The sequence below is a fragment of the Panthera uncia genome, chromosome B4, assembly GCF_023721935.1.
Source record: "Panthera uncia isolate 11264 chromosome B4, Puncia_PCG_1.0, whole genome shotgun sequence".
NCBI classification, from domain to species: domain Eukaryota; kingdom Metazoa; phylum Chordata; class Mammalia; order Carnivora; family Felidae; genus Panthera; species Panthera uncia.
The window spans coordinates 114,023,704-114,041,463 of record NC_064809.1 but is presented as its reverse complement, the minus strand read 5'-3'; the positions used below and the strand labels follow the sequence as shown (position 1 = coordinate 114,041,463).

The 17,760-nt window shown below is 37.8% G+C and overlaps 1 protein-coding gene across 6 annotated transcripts in view; it reads left to right on the top strand.

Moving 5' to 3' along the window:
• Positions 1-1,152: 1,152 nt before the first annotated feature.
• The window catches only part of USP44 (ubiquitin specific peptidase 44), a 54,661-nt gene continuing 38,053 nt past the window's right edge, over positions 1,153-17,760 (top strand). For all 6 annotated transcript variants that reach the window (XM_049627486.1, XM_049627483.1, XM_049627485.1 and 3 more), the window contains exons 1-2: positions 1,153-1,257; positions 2,356-2,450. The gene's annotated coding sequence lies outside the window, so the exon portion shown is untranslated. The remainder of the gene's footprint in view (positions 1,258-2,355; positions 2,451-17,760) is intronic.

The window sequence follows — 17,760 nt, the reverse complement described above, 5'->3', positions numbered from 1 at the left end:
CAGTCCTTCCTTTTCTAGAGAAATGTTAGTTCCAAAGAACTCAAGGTCTCTTGCAGCGACTTTTACCAGTGATGAACCTTGCTTCATCCAAAAGTACCTCCCTCACCTGTCTCAGCCTTGGCATTGAAGCTTACCATGCATCCAACTGAACTTCAGGGCACTAGGTAGCTGAATAGCTAATCTAACTTCGGTGGACTGCCCCTCCAGCTCCTTGTTCCAGAATTTCTTGGAAACTACCAGAAAAGTCCACTAGAGGTCACTTTACTGCCACATGCAATGGATAGGGAATTTCAGAGTTTCATTTCCCCCAAAATGGTTATGAAATAAAGTGTTGATGTTAAAGTTCTAAGAAAATATGAAAACAACTTGGGAATTACCATGTCTTTCCATGCCACAGTGCAGAGTGCTCCCAGAATTTCAAACACAGGAGGCTGAAAGTGCTTATGGAAATTATAAAAAATTGAGAGGAAATCAGTTTATTGCTTCCTAAAAGCCACATTCATCACTTATTCCTTCATACTAGACCAGAACCCATATGACTCCAGAAAGACACTAGAGCAGGCAGGGTTCCTAATTTGGAGATGGTATATTCTTAGGTATTGGAAGGTCTGTGAACCTCTAAAATTGTGTTTTTCTGAGGATAGAACGATCCTCAAAGAAGTTTAAGAGATGAAAGACTCAGAAACGGGAAGAGCTGCTTTTTTTTTCACCAAAGAAAATTGAAAGAGAAATTTGGGCTCAGAAACCCCCTCCAACACTAAGATTTTCTCAGCCAGCCAGGGACAAATCAAGAATTGACATTTGAGCCTCTGTCCTTTAGAAAGGACCTGAGTGGCAGCAACTGAAAGGCTAGCAAAACTTCAGCATTCCCCACCAAACTAAAAGGTACAGAATAAACGATAATTATGGTTAAGGCAGAATGCAACCTAAAAACAAAGAGAAGATAACATGAGAATGGCTCCCCAGGACCCAAAACCCCAGGCACTAGGGACAAATGGGTTAGAAAAAGGGGTGGAAACCCTCAGTGTGATGCAGATTTGTTTGAAGTGGAGTGACCAGCTACTAAATAGGGGAGTCCCCACAGATCAGCTCACCCCTCCCCCACAGCCCTATGTGAGCTCATAATACCTACCCTTCTGAAAGCAGTTGCCTCATAGGGATTCAAACTGACCAAAATGGAAAGCTTTGGATGAGTGGAGCTGGGGTCTGCCATCGGTATAAAGTCTGAGAATTCAGAAAGTTCTGAAGTGTGGGCAGGTGAGCCTGAAAGAAAAGAGAATTCAGAGAACTGTGATTTATTTCTGTCCCATTAGGGATGGAAGATGTTTTGATATATACTTAAACCATCTCTGGGGAGTTTAGAGTTTAGGATATTTTGAAAATAAAGGCTTTTGTTTTTGACTGTTACTCCTGACCCTTCCCATCTATTAACTAAATTTGACTTATTAACTTATTAGCAAAAATCCTGTCCATTTGAAGATGGTGCTAGGTATCCTTGTACCAAAATACTCTCCCTAATCCTCTGGGGAAATGACTATATTTACTTGTCTCAGCACTGGGCTTCTTCAGAAATGGTCACGCTTATGGGAAGTTTTATACTATGTCTTAAAAGCAATCTAACCGGAATCCTAGAATGGAATCATCTCAAAATAGAAGCATAGTCTAATTTTGTAGCAGTATGCCATCCGTATAGTCCTAAAGATACTAAACAGGTTCTTTTTACATCAAAGGATCAAACAGGCACCTCTGTCTACAAGCACTTAGGAAAAAATGAGCCAAATTTATATTTTCAAGCCAATAACATCCAGTAGACTACACAAACAAGTAGAAACAAAACCAAGATATACTGCAAGACTGATTCCAACTCCAAACAAATTCTGTGACCTTCTCAGGTCTCTTACCTTGCTACCACAGATATTCCACTTGATCTGATATTTAGCATATTAATTACAATGTAAAGTATAAGGATTCAAAGTCCAGGCACTAATCCCTTGGAAACCCTAAGATCTAAGTGCCAATGTAGCTATTTTCTAGTTTTGTGATTTTGAAATTATTTAACTTCAGTTTCCTTATCTGTAAAATGGAAATAATAAGATCTACTTTGTAAGGATTAGGAAAGGAGGTGTGTGTGTACTTGAGTTATCCCAGCCTCCTCTCAGATGACAGGGTAAGCCAAAATACAATGTACTCTACAGAAAACACTTGGAGAAACAAAAGTATCATATAAAGAACACTAACTGATAAATCCATAATGATACAGAGCATACTGAGGGTTCACTTCTGCCATCACACATAATAAAAAAAGACTAAAATTTGTTTCAGATCTATTAAAATTGTTCTTTCAATCATTTGTAGGACAAATAAAAAGCTACCAGAAGACTTGTTTCTACTCAACATCAGAAAAAGTTACCAACAGCAGTCCTAAAACAGAAGGGCTGCCTCTGGAAACTGTGAGTCCTTTGTTACTAGAATCATAGGACAAGGGAAGATGATGGGAGGGAAATGAGGAGGGCACTCAAGGATGTCCAGATGTCAACCACTTGGCTGGACTTTATCAGGTCTCTTCCAAAGCTGAAAACTTTTTTTTTTAACTTTGATTTTTTACTTTTGATTTAAGATATATTTAAAACGTCAGATCCTCTTTTTTTCATGGTTTACATACTACTGAACTCAAATTATTTGCATTTTATTTAAAATTATTTTTTAAATTTAAATCCAAATTAGTTAACATATAGTGTAACAATGATTTCAGGAATAGAATTTAGTGATTCACCCTTACCTACATGTTGCACCCAGTGCTCATTCCAACAAGTGTCCTGCTTAATGCCCCTTGCCCATTTAGCCCATCCCCACACCTAACACCCCACCAGCAACCCTCAGTTTGTTCTCTGTATTAAGGGTCTCTTATGGTTCGTCTCCCTTCCTGTTTTTATATTATTTTTGCTTCCCTTCTCTTATGTCCATCTCTTTTGTATCTTAAATTCCACATGAGTGAAATCATGATATTGGTGTTTTTCTGACTGACCTATTTTACTTAGCATAATACACTCTAGTTCCATCCACCTTGTTGCAAGATTTCACTCTTTTTGATCACCAAGTAATAACCGTTGTATATATATACCACATTTTCTTTATCCATTCATTCATCGATGGACATTTGGGCTCTTTCCATACTTTGGTTATTGTCGATAGTGCTGCTGTAAACACTGGGGTGCATGTGCCCCTTTGAATCAGTACTCCTGTATCCTTTGGATACCTAGCAGTGCAATTCCTGGGTCATACGGTAGTTCTATTTTTAATTTTTTGAGGAACTTCCATACTGTTTTCCAGAGTGGCTGCACCAGTTTGCATTCCTACCGCAGTGCAAAAGGATTCCTCTTTCTCCTCATCCTCTCCAACATCTGTTGTTGCCTGAGTTGTTAATGTTAGCCGTTCTGACAGGCATGAGGTGGTATCTCATTGTGGTTTTGATTTGTATTTCCCTGGTGATGAGAGATGTGGAGCATTTTTTAATGTGTCTGTTAACCATCTGCATGTCTTCCTTGGAGAAGTGTCTATTCATGTCTTTTGCCCATTTCTTCACCAGATTATTTGTTTTTTGGGTGTTGAGTTTGATAAGTTCTTTATAGATTTTGGATACTAACCTTTTATCTGATATGTCATTTGCAAATATCTTCTCCCATTCCATCGGTTGCCTTTTAGTTTTGCTGATTGTTTCCTTCACTGTACAGAAGCTTTTTATCTTGATGAGGTCCCAATAGTTCATTTTTGCTTTTGCCTTGCCTGTGGAATCATGTCAGGTAAGAAGTTGGTGTGGCCGAGGTCAAAGAAGTTGTTGCCTGTTTTCTTCTGTAGGATTTTGATGGCTTCCTGTCTTATGTTTACTTATGAAACTGGACCACCTTCTTACACCATTTGAATTTATTTTTGTGTATGGTGTAAGAAGGTGGTCCAGTTTCATTCTTCTACATGTTGCTTTCCAGTTTTCCCAACACATTTGCTGAAGAGTCTATCTTTTGTCCATTGCATATTCTTTCTTGCTTTGTCAAAGATTAGTTGGCCATATGTTTGTGGGTCCATTTCTAGGTTCTCTCTTCTGTTCCATTGATGTATGTGTCTGCTTTTGTGCCAGTACCATACTGTCTTGATTATTACAGCTTTGTAATACAGCTTGAAGCCTGGAATTGTGATGCCTCCAGCTTTGGTTTTCTTTTTCAGGATTGCTTTGGCTATTCGAGGTCTTTTGTGGTTCCATACAAATTTTAGGATTGTTTGTTCTAGCTCATGAAGAATGCTGGTGTTATTTTTTAGGGATTGCACTGAATATGTAGATTGCTTTGGATAGTATCAACATTTTAACAATATTTTTCCAAACGATGAGCATGGAATGTTTTTCTATTTGGGGGGTGGGGGTCTTCTTCAATTTCTTTCATAAGCTTTCTATAGTTTTCAGTGTATAGATTTTTCACCTCTTTGATTATGTTCATTCCTAGGTACTTAATGGTTTTTGGTATGAAAACTGTTTGCTAGAAAATTACAGAAGGATATTCTATACCAAAACTACACTCATGGGGCACCTGGCTGGCTCAGTTGGTAGAGTGTGTGACTCTTGATCTCCAGGTAGTGTGTTCAAGCCTCACTTTGGGCATAGACTTTACTTAAAAACAAAAACAAAAATTATACTCTTGATCTACACTACTACTCTTGCTCAACTTTCCAAAAAAGTATCTTCCTACAGTGGTTGCACTAACTGAAGAAAAAATGTTCACATTTTCTGCTTCTTTGCAATTACAGTAAAACTTTGGTTTGTGAGCATAGTTTAGTTTTGGAAACATGCTTGCAATCCAAAGCACTTGCATATCAAAGCAAATTTCAAGAACCATTGGCCCACTGTGATCATGTGACATTCAGCATCACATACTACTTGCATTGCAAGACATCACTCATTTATCAAGTTAAAATTTATTACAAATATTTGCTCATTTTAAGGAACACTTGCAGAACAAGTTATTCCAATCCAAAGTTTAACTGTATTCCTAAAAACACTCATTCACAGGAGCTAGAAACCTAGCTCTAGGACACAGTGGCTTAAAAAGCAAAAGCTACAGGACGGCCTGGCTGGATCAATCAATGGAACGTGTGACTCTCAAACTGAGGTTGGAGCCCTACATTGGGTGTAGACAGTACTAACAAAATAAACTTAAAAAAATAAGTGAAATAAAATGTTTTTAAAAAGCAAAAGCTACACTAATGACATAAAAAAAGAATTTTATAGCATTGTTCAGCTTGTTCAGAAATGAAACAAACTTTTATGTATATATTTGAATTCAATTCTCTAGTTTATCTTCCTAATGAAATACTCACCTGTTTTCCTAAGAATTGTAAGAAAAACAAAAATATTATCAGAGCATCTGAAGGCTTTTAACATTAAAATAAGCTATAAGCCACCAAATAGATGTTGTGTGTGGCATACCTAAAAGCAGACCCGAAGTTGCGAGCTGCCAGTTGTCTCAGTGTATGTATAGACCAAAGCACTGTACATAGTAGAAGTAAGTATACATAGGAATCTCTGGAGTCTTCCTGGATTCAAATCCTGGTGTTGCTACCTGTTAACTACATGACCTAAAACAAGTTACTTGATCTCCATACCTCAGTGTCTTCATTTCTAAATGGGAATAACAGTATATACTTCATGGGCTTAGTGTGAGGATTAAATGACAAAATACTTACAAAGCTGCATGCATAGTCCCTGGGCATAAAAGTGAGTGTTTATGAAATAATAGATACCATTAACACAATAGCTCCCACTGGATAGGTGATAGACTTGTTAAATATTTTTAAATGAAATTTTTTAATAAAAACATATGCTTATTGTAGAATGTGGAAATGACTACAAAGAATTTAAAAAGGATATTAATCACCCATAATCCTAACAATTAAAGAAAGGACTATTACATTTGACGTATTCTTTCCAAATATTTTTTTCTTGTATATTTTTCCATGGTTGAGGATCATATGTTCACAGTCTGGTAGATTGAGGAATAGGTTTAGAGCTGCACCTTCTTCAGTGTCATAGGTGAGATGACAGATACCATGAAAAACTATATTTTCCTCTTTTTCATTATCTTTTTTTTCCAGGACTTTACTATCTACAGAGTAAAGACATAGCCCTGTAATCCTTGGCTACTTTTTTTTTTTAAGATTTTATTGGTAAGTAATCTCTACATCCAACATGGGGTTCAAGCAACCCCAAGATCAAAAGTTACATGCTCTAGTTCTACCAACTGAGCCAGCCAGGTGCCCCTCCCTGGCTTCTTAATGCGAACTTTCTCACTTTCAAACGTACATCTCCTTTCTAAGCACCTCAGGAGGTGAGGTACCCACTTCTGTAACCCAAACTTCTCTTCTCCCTTTTTCTCCAATGCCAGACTGGCCCTGAAGAATTCCTCCCCTGGACTGTGCAGAGACAGATGTCTAGAAATGGAGTTTCTTCCCACCATGATTTCCTTTAACATTTTTTAACTATAAAAATTACATAAAGTGGGGCACCTGAGTGACTCAGTTAAGTATCTGACTCTTGATTGCAGCACAGGTCATGATCTCATGGTTTGTGAGTTCAAGCCCCACATCAGGGTTCTCTCTCTCCCTCCCTCTCTCTGTCCCTCTCCTACTCACACGTGTGCACTCTGTCTCTCAAAATAAATAAATAAACATTTTTTGAAAATTACATAAAACTTCATAGAAATAATTACCCACTTGTCCCTATGTTAGATGTATAGCAAACAGCAGCATCTGGCTGGCTCAGTCAGAAGGCCATGCAATTCTTGATCTCGAGGTCATGAGTTCAAGCCCCACATTTGGTATGGTGATTACTAAAAAAAAATTAATAAAAAAAATAAATAAATAAATAAATAAATAAAAAAAATTAATAAACTTAAAAAAAATTTAAGAACAAATAAATAAAGATGTATGACCAATATAACTTTAAACTGGATCATCAAGAAATTGATCTCTACTCTATAATAAGGCACAATGGTTGTCAGAGTTACAAATCATCATCTGCTACCATCTAATCTAGTACCTTTTTTTTTTCAAGATTTTATTTTTGGGGTGCCTGGGTAGCTTAGTTGGTTAAGCATCCAACTCTTGATTTTGGCTCAGGCCATGATCTCATGGCCATGAGATTGAGCCCCACATTGGGCTCTGTACTGGGAGTGGAGCCTGCTTAAGATTCTCTCTCTACCTCTCCCTTTGCCCCTCTGTCCCTTGCTTGTGTGCAAGTGTGTACTCTCTCAAAAAATGTATGTATATATTTTTTATTTTTAAGTAATCTATATACCCAACATGAGACTCAGACTTAACAACCCTGAAATCAAGAGTTGAATGTTCTACCAACTAAGCCAGCCAGGCAACCCTCTAATCTAGTACTTTTAACTCTGTAGTTCATTCTTACTATAGCTATTGCTATCTTCAGCAACAAAGTACATCACCATAATAAGGTACTATCACCACTATCAGCAAACACATACCATTTATCATGCACCTAAGTAATTGGCTATGTCTATTTTTACATATATTAGCTCATTCAATCCTCAAAACAACTCTGTGAGATCACCCATTTCACAGGTAAAGAGAATCTGAATGAAGGTCTGTTTTGACTCCAAAATCACTGAAATTTTTTTCTAATTAATACTCTGAAAATCCTTCCTGGTCACACCTAGTTCCAGAGTTTTGACACGATAACACTTCATAATACTCTAACACAATCTTTTTTTAATGTTTATTTATTTATTTAGAGGGGGGTTAGGGCACGGAGAGAGTCCCAAGCAGGCTCCACACCATCAGCACAGAGTCTGACTCAGGGCTCAATCCCACAACTGTGAGATCATGACCAAAGCCAAAATCAAGAGTCAGACACTTAACCAACTGAGCCACCCAGGTGCCCCTCTAATACAGTCTTTTATTTATTTTTTTTTTAATTTTTTTAACATTTATTTATTTTTGAGACAGAGAGAGACACAGCATGAACGGGGGAGGGGCAGAGAGAGAGGGAGACACAGAATCGGAAGCAAGCTCCAGGCTTTGAGGCATCAGCCCAGAGCCCGACGCGGGGCTCGAACCCGCGGACCGCGAGATCGTGACCTGAGCTGAAGTCAGACGCTTAACCGGCTGAGCCACCCAGGCGCCCCTAATACAGTCTTTTAGATTCATGCTAGAATATTAGACTTTTAGAGAGATAAAGACTTATAAAATACAACTGTGTCTGGGAAGTCAGTCCTCTTTGAAAGAGAATAGTTTCTGGGGGAAGAAAACATGAAGTGAGAAACGCGGAAAAGATGCTTGTCCAACCAGCCAAATTAGCTAAATCAATCCTAGAAGCAGCTGATCACAGACAGTACAAGCACAGCTTCACCAAAAAAAAGTTGGCCTTGAAGTCCCATGTGCACTTGTTTTAGCAATCTCCTACTGACTCTTTGAGAGTCTTTGTAAACGTCAACTCCTTGTCAAATTTTCTGCTCCCCATCCTCATCCTCATCCCACCCCACATTCTCTCCATTTTCCCATAGCACTTTGTAAATGTCTCTATTGTGACACTACATTGAATTTACCTATCCATACCTCAAGCCTGTGAGGGAAGGGGTTACCATATCTTATGTTTGTGTTCCCAGTGTACCACGTAGTGCCTGGAACATGTGGACGGAATGAAGGACTGATGAATGAGTCAACGAATGAATGAAATGGAAAAGCAAAAATAGAACTAAAAGTTAGGAATAAAAAGAACAATGAGGGGGCACCTGGCTGGCTCAGTCCAAAGAGCATGTGACTCTCAATGTCAGGGTGTGAGCTCAAGCCCCATGTTGGGTGTAGAGATTACTTAAATAACGAACAAAAAAATAAATAAATACTTTTAAACAAACCAATGAGTTTTCAATAACTAAGAAGTTCCTTTATTTAGTCATACCCCTTCATTTTACAGAAGAAAAAACAAACTTGTGGGGCACCTGGGTGGCTCAGTCGTTTAAAGTATCTGACTTCAGCTCAGGTCACCCTGCTTTGGATTCTGTGTCTCCCTCTCTCTCTGCCCCTCCCCTGTTCATACACTCACTCTCTCTATCTCTCTCTCTCTCTCTCTCTCTCAAAAATAAATAAAACATTAAAAAATTATTTAAAAAAAAAAAGAAAGAAAAAACAAACTTGTTATTAGTTAAATGACTTGTCTATACTAGTTACTATCAGGGGCACCTGGCTGGCTCAGTTGGTAGAGCATGACTCTAGATTTTAGAGTCATGAGTTTGAGCCCATGTTGGGCATGGAGCCTACTTAAAAAAACAATAACAACAACAACAAATTAGTTAATGTCAGAAGCAGGACTAGAACACAACAGGTCTATTAACCTCAACTTTTTGTTTCCCTGATCTTTTCTCATCATTATAACACTGATCACACTGTATTGCCAGTCTTCCCCAGCACATCGAGCTCCTTGAAGGCAGTAACAATGTCTTATTGATCTCTAATCTATCCCTTGATTATAAACGCTGAAGGTAATGAATATAGTCCTCTGTGCCATAAAAATGACCTCAAAATCAGATATGTGGGTTTGCAATCCCCTTTAACACCACTTCTATACTAATTTCCACACTGTCAGAGATACCTGAATGAATTTTAGTGAAACAGTGAAATAACCCTCAGTTTTAAAACCAAACACACCTGAGTTTAAATGTCAGTTCTGAAATTTATTGTGATGTCAGGCATACTATTTAAAATTTCAGAGCTCAATTACTTCACCTGTAACCCAGATCAGAAAGGCTAAGAGGACAGGTAATAACAACTATCCTGCAAACTAGCATATTATAGGTGTTCAATTAAAGGGTCATTATGTTATTGTTGTTATTGTTAATTAACAAATTAGTGAATTCATTCATTACAACATGGAGCATTTTTTCAACTTCTCTCTGCATATCACCTGTCCTTTAAACCATTTCCAGGCAGATTTCTCTAGAAATTTTCTGAGTGATAACTGCTATTTCCTGACTTCACACAATACTGAGTGGCCAATACACAACTTTTAGCATTGGATTATAAATTCTATCTTGTGCTATTCTCTAATTTTTTATTATGCACATCTCATTTTTCTCAAGTTGTAAGGTTTTTGACTATGTAATAAGGGTAATATGTAATATGTAATAGGGTAGCATAGAGAGAATAGAAGCAGAGAATTGAGTATAGAGGCTAATTATAATAGTGCTGACAAGGAATGATAAGAATGAGAGCTGGGGCAGTGGCATTGAAAAAAGAAATGGGACTCAGGGACACTTAAATGATAGAACTGGCAAGATTTGGCCCCTGATTCAATGTGATGGGTAATGCTGGGTTGGGGAATAAAAGATGATCCTAAGGTATCTAAAATAAATGGTTGACTAGATGATGATTCTATTATCTAAAATAAGGAGTAAAATAAAAAGAAGAGATTGGAGACTGGGAGTGGGAGAAGGAAGGACAAAAGGTATTAAAGACATGTTAAATCTTTTGCAAGTAGGCACAAGTGGGCAATAAAAAGAGAGAGAAAAAGATCTAAAATACTGAAAACTCTTGGTTGGAGAAATTTCCTCAGGAAATAAAGCAGCTTCTGAACCTAAGCTGTACAAGATATAAAAGAGACTGAGGTTGGGCAGAGAGGATACAGAAGCAGGTAGGTTGTCCAGTGAGGCCCTGCAGGGCAGAAATAGACTCAGATGGGAAAAAAAAAAAAAAAAAAAGAAAAAAAAAAAAAAAAAAGAAATAGACTCAGATGGTAAATGTTATAAGTAAATAAATTTTTATTTGCCCTAAGGGAGAATTTTCTAAAAACATGAGGTTTCTGAGTCACCAAATCTTGGAGGAAACAGCTGTCCTTTGGGATCCAGGGAGCTATGTATCCCATTGTATGACTCTGGACCAGTCATTTCGCCCCAGCTTCCACTGTCCTATCTGCAAATTTCAGACCAAAGCCATTATCCTTATTATTCAGATTAGTGCTTATTAGGACACTTCCTGTATCACTGAGTATAACCAAAGAAACAGATTCGTGGCCATCAATGCATTTCACATAAAATACAGATGGAGTAAATAAGGATACAGCTCAGATCAGGAAGATGAGTAAAGCTTTAATTATGAACCAGTTGATCCCTACACCCATCCTACAATGAGTAGCTTAGAAAGCACATACATTTCTGTTTCTTCTTTGAGACTGTCTTATCTGTTTTTCTGTCCATTCTCCAAGGTCATGAGTTTACCTATTTATGACTGAATACATTTTGGTGGAAGAGCTTCTATAATTATGATAGAATGACATCTCAGTTGATTTGGACACCTTTAAATGTAGGTCAAATTAGCTTGGCAAGGAAGCAATCTAGCAGGAAATAAACTACAGGTAAAATTCTCTAAATCAATTTTTCTCATTATATCTATACAAATTCTTCTTGGAGATGCTAACACTATCTTCTGTTTAATTTAGACAGTCAGGTTTAAGGACTTTTTTTCAAAAGTAGACAAGTTGAGAGGTGGGAAGTGCTTTAATAACTATCTCTCAAAAGAAATCACTTCCATGGTATCTATAAAGTACACTTCAGAGAACAATGGTATCTATAAGGTACGCATGCTGTGAAGAACAATGGCTGGTCATAGGAAGACTTGTTTTCTAATCCCAGGTCTGATCAATGCCGTGTGGCTTCAGACAAGTCACTTAATATCTTAATAATTTCCTCAGCTATATAATGATAAATATGAAGAAAGATAATGTGAAAATTCTTTGAGATATAAATTGTCTGCAATGAAAGGCTTTATAACTAATGCACAATTCCTCCTTTCCTCAATCTATTTATATAGATATGAGGTCCTTAATATATCTTTGAGATAACTCATAATCCTCTCCTCCCTCCATTACATTTGTTAATCAAACGATTGAAAGTATTTTGGTAGATGGGGTGCCTGGCTGGCTCAGTCGGTTGAGTGTCCGACTTTGGCTCAGGTCATGATCTCATGGCTCATGAGTTCAAGCCCTGCGTCGGGCTCTGTGCTGGCAGCTCAGAGCCTGGAGCCTGCATCTGATTCTGTGTCTCCCTCTCTCTGCCCCTCCCCGGTTCGTGTTCATGCTCTCTCCTCTCTCTCTCTCTCTCTCTCTGCCCCTCTCTCTCTCTCTCTCTCTCACACACACACACACACAGACACACACAAATAAAAATAAACAAAAAAAATTTTGAAAGTACTTTGGTAGATAGGTAAAAGATTTAGTGACAAATCTGCTAAAAGAAGAAAGCCAAATGCCTCTGAAAAAAGGTAAGGGTATCTTAAATGAAAAAAATCAAAGACTATATATACATTTAATGTGTTTGTAAGACATACTCTGTCTTTATTATTTTTCAGATCTGTCAGTTAAAAAATGAAAGTAGTGGTGTAATATACTCAAGAGGTTTAATATGATGTTAATCAAAGCTGACAACTGTGAAAACCATTTATTTTTGTATGTGAACCACTAATTTCAGATGAAATCTAAAATACTCAAGTCCCAATTATTATTAACACTGAAATGCCAACAAAAACCTTAAGGAAATCTTTTGTAGCTAGATTATACTGTTATGCATTTATTTGAGAAACTAAAACATGTATGTAACTAATGTATCTAAATCCTACTGTATCACTGCAAAGGCTCCAATAAAATCTACTTGGTCAAAATTTGAGCAAATTATACTACATAGCTTAATTTAAAATCTATGTTGTCATTCATCAAATTCTGATAACTATACTATGCAATTTAGCGTATGTGGTTAGAGCATTGCCTAGACTCAACAAATCCAAAGTTGCATTCCCATTCCTCCTGGAGCCAGTTGACTTGAAAAGGAGAAAAATATCAGTAACCTAGCACAGCTTGCTTTCTATCCACTTTCTCTGATTTTGGTGAAAACTGAGTTCAAAGGACACTTGATAAAATTGTGGATGAATAGCCTGTGTAAAAAAATGCCACCTTCACAAAGTACAGTACTCCCTCAAAATATAAATAAATGGAATAAAACAAATAAACTTTCCTTCTCTAAATATAGGGAACAGAGCATGTCGTGATCCAGTTTAGGTCTGCCTCTCCACTGCTAAATCTAACACCTCCAGAGAAGATCCTAGTCTGATGTGTGAATATAAATAAATTGATTAAATCCTGAACATGTTTCCTCCTCAACTGTAAAATGAGGATAATAATACTGACCTCCTTAGGACAATTGTGAGAATTACAGTAAGCAGTGACTATAAGCTAACTATTAAGTGAAGGCAGCAATAATAGTAGCAGCAGCAGCAGCAGCAGCCATAGTTATCATTCTGTCCTGATACATAGGGGATCATGTACAGGTCTAAGAATAAAATCTAAGAGTGTATTTTAAGAAGGAAAAGGTGATCAACTTTAGCATATTTTTGGTGAAGGAAGATCAATGGTTTTTGAATTTGACCAGGAAGAAATTGCTGGGGAGCTTGTTTTAAAAGAATATTTTCAGGGACACTTACCTGGGTGGCTCAGCCAGTTAAGCATTCGACTTCAGCTCAGGTCATGATCTCAAGGTTCCTGAGTTTAAGCCCCGCATTGGGCTCTTGGCTGTTAGCACAGAGCCCACTTTAGATCCTCTGTCCCCCTCTTTCACTGCCCCCCTCTGCTCGTGTTCTGTCTCTCAAAAATAGGCATTTAAAAATAAGTAAATGAAAGAATATTTTCAAAGCAGTAAGGTGAGAAGCCTGATTGTAGGTGGCTAATGAAAAGAAAATGGAGATGGCAGTTATAAACCAGGCATTTTCAACATCCACCAATCACTATCATAGAGTCATGATGATTTTTTTTAAATCAGAGGACTTATATTTCTAGGCTTTTTATTATAGTTCTCATTTACAGAGAGTTTTAGGATTGAGAAAAATAATTACTAAGATTGTCTTGTTGCCATTGTTCTAACTCACAAAATGTTCTTAGTGGTTGACAATGTAGAAAACTATTGAGGTTATTTGGTAAAGAGTACACTGATGATGAATTTAAAACTGATAGGTAAAGTGGGCAGGGGGAGGCAAACCATAGCTCTAAGTAGACAGGAGACTGAAGAAAAATGAATTTTTATTGATTGTAATGAAACATGGTTTCAAGGCAACTATTCTCGGGGTTTTGTAACTAGGTAGCATGCCGGAGTCTCATTCGTTATTGGAATTAACCAGACAAATCACTCCACCAGCTAAGAACGGCCATGCACCACCACCCACAGAATCAAGAAAGAGATATCAATCTGTCAATCCTGTCCATGCCTTTGGTTTCCTGTGTTGAGTCAAATTAAGCAGGAGGTTCCACTCCTGGTGGCAACCCTCTGCCAATTCCTTTAAGTTTCAGCTTTGCAACCATACTCTCCCCCTGCCCCTCCCCCACTCCCATGCCCAACCGGAATCCAAAGACTTTGGTTTCCCAGAAGCTGCACCAGTGCATCACCAGTCGGCATCATTTATGTTCAGAACTATGGCAACTATCTCTGTGCCTTTGAGATCTACTGATATAAGCCTCTCATTGATGATATAAGGGAGAAGAGAAATTAAGGGGTTGAGACAGGAAGCTATACATCAAGTGATTTCTTTCAAGATGTGGAAAACTGGATGTTTAAAAGCAGAGGTTTAGGAGCCAGTGAAAAGGAAGAGAACAAAGAAATGTTAGAAGAAGCAGAAAAGCTTAGCAACAAAGTACCTCACATATTAGGATAGAATAAGATTCAATAATAATAATAGCACCTCACATTTATTGGGAACTATCATTTAAAAATTTTGTTATATCTTTGTGTTATGCATAGTAGCAGCTAGTAGAAATACCACAATTCTGATTTTACTGGTGTCAATAAAAAATCTGCAAATTATATAGAAAGATCATTTATCCACCTTTTGGACTTAAGTTTTACTTTGAATTCATGTAGTACTTCATAGTTTACAAAAGCATTTACATAATCCTCAAAACGACATGAATCTGCTGAATCAGTTTTGTAATTCCCATTTTCAGAGAGAATCTCAAGCAGATTCCATGCCCCATGCAAAGCCAAAAGTGGGGCTTGATCCCCCAACCAGGAGATCATGACCTGAGCTGAAATCAAGAGATGGAGGCTTAACCAACTGAGCCACCCAGGCTTTTTTTTGTTTCTCTTAAGTCCACAGTTGATCATGAAGAAAGAATTCTTACATTTTCGGTAGATATTTAAAGTGTTGGACTTCCTAACTAGCATTCATCTTAAGATAAAATGGTGGTTTTTTTTTTTAATGTTTACTTATTTATTTTGAGAGAGAGTGAGCGCAAGCAGGTGAGGAGTAGAGAGAGGGAGAGAAAGCGAAAATCCCAAGCAGGATCTGCACTGCCAGTGCAGACCCTGATGCAGGGCTTCAACTCATGAGCCATGAGATCATGACCTGAGCTGAAATCAAGAGTTGGACACTTAAGCAACTGAGCCACCTAGGTGCCCCTTAAGATAAAACATTTTATGTTCATTCAGATTTCCTCTATTTACCCAAAGACCCAGTGAGTGCCTGATGTTGTTCCTCTCCTAATCAGGCCTCTCCAAGGCAACGCAATATTTATGCGTGTTTCCCATTTTCCCTGTCATCCCCCAAATTTAAAAACCTATTTCCCATTATCTTCACAGCACTGTTAATTTATCTAATTCACTAATTTGCAATAAGATACTAAAACTGTTAGGAGCTTGGGGTGCCTGGCTGGCTCAAGAATCAGGGAACATGTGACTCTTGATCTTGAAATCATGGGTTCAGGCCCCATGTTGGGCGTGGAGCTTTCTTGGGGAAAAACAACAACAACAACAAACTAATAGGAACTTAAAAAATTATCCCCCTCTCCCCCAGATTTGCATTTTAACCTGGGGTCTTAAATTGTTTTAATAATATGGGCATTTCTGACCCTCATAATGGAGCCAAGGTAATTTGGTTTTTCCTGGCATCCCATCACACCAACACAACAAAGGCATACTTTATAGTACTTTTTGTAAAAATAATGTACATTACATGTACATCAGTATTAAACAAAAAGGGAGAAAACTATTCATAATGAGACTAGTCAAAATTATAATCCTCTTGCCCAGTGTGATTGACTAATAATAATGTTAAAGCTAGATTTTGTCTTAATTCAATAAAATGTTATAAGCATAAGCAAATAAGTTAAATGTTTAAGTCATTCTTTAATATTATCATTGGTTTTTATGAAAAGAAGAAGTAACTTCATAAGTATTCAATAGTGAATTTATACAAATTTCCTTCTGTGATCAATCCCAAGTCATTTTAGAATTTTCATGCAAATAGATGAAAGAAAACTTCATTGTTGCTAAAACGACTTCTTTATGCCACCTTTTGTCTTCTGATTGACTCATCTTTCATTATTTTTCTATAGACCAGGAATCATATATTTAGTTTAAAAATTAAGAAACCTCGGGGCACCTGGGTGGCTCAGTCGGTTAAGCGTCCGACTTCGGCTCCGGTCATGATCTCGCTGTCCGTGAGTTCGAGCCCTGCGTTGGGCTCTGTGCTGACAGCTCAGAGCCTGGAGCCTGTTTCCGATTCTGTGTCTCCCTCTCTCTGACCCTCCCCTGTTCGTGCTCTGTCTCTCCCTGTCTCAAAAATAAATAAAACGTTAAAAAAAATTAAAAAAAAAATTAAGAAACCTCTACCAAGCATCCGTTCTGCTTAGTTTTGTAAATATTAGTTTAAAGACCAAAGATAAAATGAAATAGATGGAGGCTATCTGCCTTACATACAACCTCCTTTCCTTTTAAGAATTTCCTGTGGAAATGCGGTTTTCTAGAACTTCATCTCTGGTTAACCGAGCAAGGAGAAGCTTACAGACACAAACAGATGGCTAAACCAATGACTGTCACCAAGAGGGCCCTATGGCCTGAAAGGAAGTCACCTTAAGACAACAGAGAAAAGCAGGGTGATCATCCTAGCTCTTGCACATGAAGAATTGTTAGCTTTTTTAAGATTTATTTAAAAAAAAAAATTTTTTTAACGTTTTATTTATTTTTGATACAGGGAGAGACAGAGCATGAACAGGGGAGGTTCAGAGAGAGGGAGACACAGAATCGGAAACAGGCTCCAGGCTCCGAGCTGTCAGCACAGAGCCCGACGCGGGGCTCAAACTCACAGACCACGAGATCATGACCTGAGCCGAAGTCAGCCGCTTAACTGACTGAGCCACTCAGGCACCCCTTTAAGATTTATTTTTAAATAATCTCTACATCCAACATGGGGCTCAAACTTACAACCCTGAGATCAAGAGTCACGTGCTCTCTCTATGGAGTCAGCCAGGCACCCCAGAATCGTTAGCTCTTTTTACTGCATGCATATATACTGAATCTACAGTATATATGAGGTATATATATGAGTATGAGGTTTCCTTTATATGCTGCAGTACCTTACTACATTAATCGCTGCTTTATACTCAGCTTTCTTTTTTTTTTTGCAACACTAAAGGATTTCAGTTTCCAAAGGGTTTGTGAAGATGTAAATAATTATACAAACAATTATGATTAACCACTTTTCTTAATTGTTTTTTTTTAATGAGTTTAGGGGTGCCTGGGTGTGCTCAGTCTGTTAAGCACCTGACTCTTGATTTCAGCTCAGGTCATGATTTCATGGTTCGTGGGTTCAAGCCCACATCAGGCTCTGCACTGACACTGGGGAGCCTGCTTGGGATTCTCTGTCTTCCTCTCTCTCTGCCCCTCCCCT